The sequence below is a fragment of the Varroa jacobsoni genome, unplaced genomic scaffold, assembly GCF_002532875.2.
Source record: "Varroa jacobsoni isolate VJ856 unplaced genomic scaffold, vjacob_1.0 scaffold_297, whole genome shotgun sequence".
NCBI classification, from domain to species: domain Eukaryota; kingdom Metazoa; phylum Arthropoda; class Arachnida; order Mesostigmata; family Varroidae; genus Varroa; species Varroa jacobsoni.
Genome location: NW_019213199.1, coordinates 12,636 through 19,063, shown reverse-complemented (window position 1 = coordinate 19,063; position 6,428 = coordinate 12,636). Strand labels below are relative to the sequence as shown.

The 6,428-nt window shown below is 39.7% G+C and overlaps 1 long non-coding RNA gene across 2 annotated transcripts; it reads left to right on the top strand.

Moving 5' to 3' along the window:
• Nucleotides 1–502: 502 nt before the first annotated feature.
• LOC111259135 (uncharacterized) lies at nucleotides 503–1,737 on the top strand. Of its 2 annotated transcripts, XR_002679434.2 has the most exons (4): nucleotides 503–571; nucleotides 874–907; nucleotides 1,184–1,252; nucleotides 1,630–1,737. It is a non-coding gene; the product is annotated as an uncharacterized LOC111259135 (long non-coding RNA). The 2 variants fall into 2 exon arrangements; XR_015310454.1 differs by having other exon boundaries at nucleotides 1,184–1,737.
• Nucleotides 1,738–6,428: the final 4,691 nt, after the last annotated feature.

Sequence of the window (6,428 nt, the reverse complement as noted above, 5' to 3'; positions counted from 1 at the left end):
ACGATATAAGCAGTCCGGCGACAGGTTTCTTGAAGTGCGAGGCATTGACGCAGGGGAATGTTGGTAAAGCATAAGAATAGGCAAAAGGAGAAGAGACCCTAGCTTGTCGTTCAGTTGAAAAATGGATCAACTGTTCAAGTTTGCTTTGCTCTCCTGAAGCTTTTTACACTTCTTCCATGCCTTGCTATGCAAGGTGTACATGTGACCACTTTAGTGAAGGCTGGATCTACCTAGAAGCGGTGCTTCAATGCGTAAAGAAAACGACTGACCAAGATTTTACAGCTAGAGTTCCGTCTTTTCCCGAAAGTGATATTCACTAGTCTAACGAGGGTGCTATCGTGTACTCAGTTAGCCTGAAAAAATTCACGGGATAGTGAACTGGCAATTAAAGCTAATGAAGTAGAAAAAGATACCGTTTCAAAGTTTGATTTTTGCATATAATGTCAAAGATCTTCAGTTTTACTCATGTAACCTTATTGCTTTCAAGTACAGCGTTCGTACTTCAAAATGTACATAAATATTTTCAACAGTTTACAAACGAAACGCGGCCTTTTACGAAACGCCTACCCTGGTGAGATGATGCTAAACAGAAGAACATTTATTTCTAGTCAATCTCTTCACTATATGCTTAACTTGATCTTCAGAACCTTGGCAGATTTAGCGCCAATCAATTGAGTAGATAGTCTCTAAAATATTCTAGCTGTTTAAGCTAGCGCGGATTAAGTTTAGCCTAGTAAATAACCTAAATTAGCTGTTTAGATAGCCATCAGAAGAGTAAATTGCGAACAGATTAATTTCGATTTATGATTTTTCTGTAGTGCTCGTAATACTGTCTAATTTTCTGTAATATTGTCTGTGTATACTCGATTTCAGCAAAGCGGCGTTCGTCTACCATCGGCATAAACAGGTAGTGTTATATCTATGCCCATAATATTAGACATAACGGTGTACAGAATTACCTATATATACTTGTAAATGTTCTAAATCTAGTCTATCTAATCTAAATTAAAAACTATAGTGAAATAATTCTATATACTTCGTTATATAACATTCCTTTGATAATTAGGCATTATTTACATTTAGAAACAAGCGTATACCTTTTATTGTCAAAAAAAAAAAATGAAAATAAAAGTGTATTGTAAAATAACAGTGATCTTTTATTGATTGTTCCATTATTCCACAGAGGTTGTTCATGAAGATCCATAAGTTTGTTTGTCTGGACGAAGCTTCTGTCAACGGTCACGTCAAAACGGTAGGCGAAAACACTCAGTTCCTACTTCGTTTCACCTTTAACCTTAAAAACTAAGATGTAAGCAGGTATATACCATCGAAAATTCTCTCTCCAATTGACGTGGCTCGGCGAGTACAAGGTTGCTACCAAGAGTACCCGAGCACGTAATAACCCATCCATTGATTACCGACAAATCCGCTTCAACCGCTGCCAGTAAAAGCAAGTTTATCTTTGTAATCGTAGACATGTGATTGACGTATTTACTACGTACATTTACCTAAATATTTAGAAAGAAAATTAAATTTGTAAATTATAAAAGCGACTTTACGTTAGATATAGCTTAGGCACAAACTTCACTGAAATTCAATCAAGTAAAACGATACTCCGTCATGAGACAGGTGGACCATAAAAGAACCAGCGAAAAAACAACCTTGTCACACCTTTTCGTCGCTGAGATCGAGGACACGACGGATTAAGGATATGCGGCTAGCACCCAAAATACATTAAAAAAAAAAAAAAAAACTAAATAAAGTTTTCGTGCACTTCTCAAACTATTCTCACGAGAGATTGTCAATTTTCGCTGTATTATATTTTCAAACTTACGAGAAAACCTTGCACGCGGTCCTAATGCATGTTCCCGTAAACTACATTTTTTGACACATCGGGTCTTCAGGCTACATCCCAAAAAAATGTCTTAAATTATTTTAGTAAATATAACATTATAGTTCTAAATTATTCGTACCATTATTGTTCATTTTAAATACCGAGCAGGTTGAATCGTGCCCTAATGTTCGGAGCAACTTAGCTGCGATTGAATATTTTACGTACAACATCTAGTTGCTACCCAAAAAAATTTGATCTCGTAAACCCATTATACAGAGTCTCCCAAGCGCCCCTCCCATATATAGGGCCCATCGCAAAAAGAAAGTAGCACATAGGATTCTAGAATGCTACAATCAGCAGTATCGGCATCAACGTAAATGTATAATATACTCTGTTATAAAGCGTATGTTGACCGGATTTTTTCAGAGGATATGAACTTGGTTTTACGGCTGTATGTAAGAACGCGGGCCTAGTTTAAAAATTTACGAGGATGTCTAAAGACATGTTAAAGCACGAATGAAGAGAGCTTAACAACAATTTCTTTGCACTATAAAATTTATTTTATATAGGTAATACATATATTTACCAAAAATAATCACATCAGAAAATAAGAAAGCTATAACGTACGTTTTGCAAAAATAATTTATTATTCATTGTGCTGGAGATATGATCGGCATTAGGACTGAAGCGTTTTCGTTAGGAAAGACAGTTAGGCCGCGCTTTGTTTCAAGATCCGCCATTTGCAAGTGGCGGATCTTAAAACAAAGTTTTACTAATCGGTTTGAAAACGCTAAAACTGTAGCTTACCCTATTTCGCATGGTTAGTCGTAATTTTTCATTCACACCTGAAATTGTATGTTTAATCTAACAAAGTATATATGGGAACTACCGTCAGGCTTTAAGTAATATATCAACAAAAAGGATTCTACAACCACTTTCCTGCGAAGGGGATCTTTTAGGTCACCTGTTCAACTCCGATTTCGGTGACCCTCAGGCTGCATCCGTTTCAAATTGTGCCGCGTCCATTGACGCCGCCCACTCGGTCGGCTTGTTGAGGTTAGGCATACGTATAGCTCAGTTACTCATAGACGAGGCGACGAATAAGCAAGTTTGTATTCTATCGGCGTGCCGCATCCTCATAGTTTACCTTCTCCTGAGCACACTCTACGCGAGCTAAACGCGCCTCTGGTTGCTGCTGCAGCTGCTTTACTCGCAGTGCCTAGTAAAAATTCTTTAGTCCTGCGAGGACCATAGCTCTACAGGCAACTGGACGATTGTCAGCCCTCTTTTAGCGTTCGCATAGGTAAAATGAAAACGACGCGTAAAAAGATGGCGTCGATTTATAAACGTCGTCACTGCGCCGTCCGGTCGTGCATCGTCGCGCCCCTTCTTCGGTGATATCTTTTCGTCAGCAGAAGCAGCACATCTTCGTTTTTTCTTCGCTCTAGCGTTCTCAATCTTTTCGACGCGCCCGTACGCTGGCTGGTTCGAGCTGAAAAGGGAAGCGCCGTCGGTGGATGTGTAGACGGAAAACTGATGGTTGGTTGAGGCGTTGAAGACGCGCACGTTCGCCGAAGATGGGACAGCCTAATGCCGATAGGAAAGGAACAAAAAAATTGTAGAGTTGACGCATACAAAGGGCGGCCGCTCAATACGCATGTGTGCGAAGACCCATGGGGATGGGTATAGGTCTATGGCCGTTTGAATGTGGACGAGATCAAATGGTGTTTCAGAAAAGGTTGCGTGCAAGGTCCCGTCAACACGTCATCTTATTGCATTTGCTTAAATGCGGAGGATGAGGGAAATTCACTATGTAGACGGAAAAAGAGCGAAAAAAAATTGAAAAGTTTGAATGAAAAATACAGGAATTGTGTTATATAATATGTTGCTATCTTATAGCAAGCATTCTCCCAATTTTATGAGAATGACACATAATATAGTTTGAAAAAGATATTTGCTTCAATGCTGCCCTTTGGTCCCGATATTCTATGCCCTTTCTTTAACTGATTGTATTTTCTGCTTTTTAACTACGCTATGTATTTTTACTAAGTGCAGTTTCATGTTTTCCCAAAAAAACTGTAAACTGTGAGGGCTAAGAAACGGAACTTTATCGCACAATAAGTGGCATGTCAGACCCAAGTATGATGTTCAGATTTCTATGGCCCATCCAGTATTTTGACATTTTAAAAGTACCGCTCGTACGCTAATAGGCCCATGAATGCAAAACCTAAACTGAAATATTATGCATCATTGCAGGTGTCTTCCTTTTGGACCCACCCTAACACCCACTGCGGTCGAAAGGTGTTAGTTGAAAAGTTGGCGTCCTTAGTAACTTTTGCTGCCTGTTTATTCAAATGCTACAGCCACGCCTGATCCATTATGGATAGGCTGGGTAGATAAGGCTTCTTGTGTACTCGAGGAGGTTTAGTCCATGTTTGTCAAGGAGCTATACACAGCTTTGGAGCTTCCAGGAGAGGAGTTCGAGATTCAGTAACGTGGTGAAGGATGCGAAGGCGTACTTTGCTTACTTTGACTTGACTTATGTAGTGCTCTATCTGGACGAATAATTTACGTTGTTACCAATTAAAGTGGCCCTACGCTCACCATAGTCTCCTTCATGAAGGAGCGCGCATAAAATTATGTCTCTGAAGCATATGTCACATTCTACGACATATTTGACCGCGAATAACCACACGGTGAAAGGAAAATAGAACAAACAAATAAACATGAGGGAGATCTATACACTACGATTAGAATTAAAAATTGTGTGGGTTAGTTCAGTTGGGAAGGGTGAATAGTAAATTACTCACATTCACGCAAGGCGTACTACGCTAACTTAAGGCTGAAATAGGATAGCTCAGCTATTAGAGAAATATAATTAGTTTAACTGTTTTGGTTTTGTATGTTTCTCAGTCAAGACAGTGCGGGCACAATGAAACTAACTTCACTAAGTTAAAAACCTATTTCACTCAAAGGGAGGTTATAGGATATTTCGATTGATCTTCTTTCAGTTTTGTAGCTAACGATATTAGCAAACGTTAGGATATATGTACGATAGCACTTTTCGAGGCAGTTGGTACGTAAACAGGAGGTTTCTTTCTTATTGACCATTGAACACAATAAGGTGCATGGAACGTCTTATTATGTATCATATTCTCTAAGTTATAGGCGCATCTCTTCTTGGAAATGAAACCTGGGACTACCAACTTGCACAGCTCGCGGTTGCCCAGGCCAAGTTCTTTGCACACTAAACTGTGGTGTACCGTTCCTTGTTCATGGGCGGTTAAATCTACAGTAGCTTACCTGCAAGCTAGCCTTTGCTGACTTTGTAAGAAGGACGCATTGCTGCAATCGAACGTTCCGTGTTTAACTACTTTTGGTCCTTGTCTACATTTCCACACTCCACTAGGACCAATCAGTTGTTCCCTCAGCCACTAATTCAAGTCAACAGCTCCAGGGCGTCTCTGATGTCAGCCGTAAAATAAATGAGCCAGCTAGTTCGTAAAGCACGATTGTCTACTCCGCTCAAAAAATAAAGGCTAGATGTAAATAAATACTATGCATCAATTATATAATAGCAGATTTCTATAAAACCAAGAAAACCGATTGAGTTTATGGAGCTATTACATTTAACTTGGTTTGCTCAAATTACCAGTTGAATGAAAAAAAAAATTGAGAAATAAAAGTGCATACGTTCAATACTATTTCATCGAATTAAAATTCTCTAAGTAGATCGACAGTCCTCCTACGTTCGAAATTTCCCTAAAAGTGCTCTCCTCAGCACGCAGCCATTAGTTTCATTACTTTCACGTTCAACAGTGAACAGAGTCAGTTTGTTTTACTCGCATTGCTATAGCGTTATATCCAGCAAACAGTACGGAGAGAACCAATGGCCGCATAGGGGCCCATCTTACAGCAATTGAACGTGGAACATCATCAGCAATTGAGCTCATCACATACGCCTGCTACGTTTGTCCGACCTTCCTACAATTTCCCCTAACTTCTTTGACGCAGTCGTTCTTGGCGGCTACGACGACTCTGCTTCTCCATAGAGTTCTATTGAATAGTGGACCATTGTTTTAGTTGTTGGCCTGCTTGCCTCGCCCCTGCAAACAAGGCTTTCATGAAATCGGGAACAGCGAAAGTTGAGAACTTTGCTTTTCAGTTGAGGAGGCCTCTCTGCTACGGACCACGTATCTTAAAGGCAACCAGACGACAGCGCGCACGGTCGCTGATTAATTGCTGTTACCTCAACCGCACGAATCGGTTGAACACTGATCGAAGCGCTTCGCCCTATGTATATAATTAAGACTCGTCATTTGATATTGGGCGTAATCCGGTACACGCATGGATGTCTATAAATATGTTTATGTTTTTAACAATCCTATTGTTCGCATATGATTTTACCTCGTTTAACAGGGAAAAACGCATTATATTGAGAATACGTGCAATCCAACTGAGATTGAAACTCTGCTTAGCGAAAACAGCGAATCTTCGTTGCTCAGCTTGGCCAACGTATTTGTCCAAGAATACTTACAGAAAGCATTTTCTCTTTAAAGTAACGCCCGATTTACCTGCTGAATTTTTGTTTATT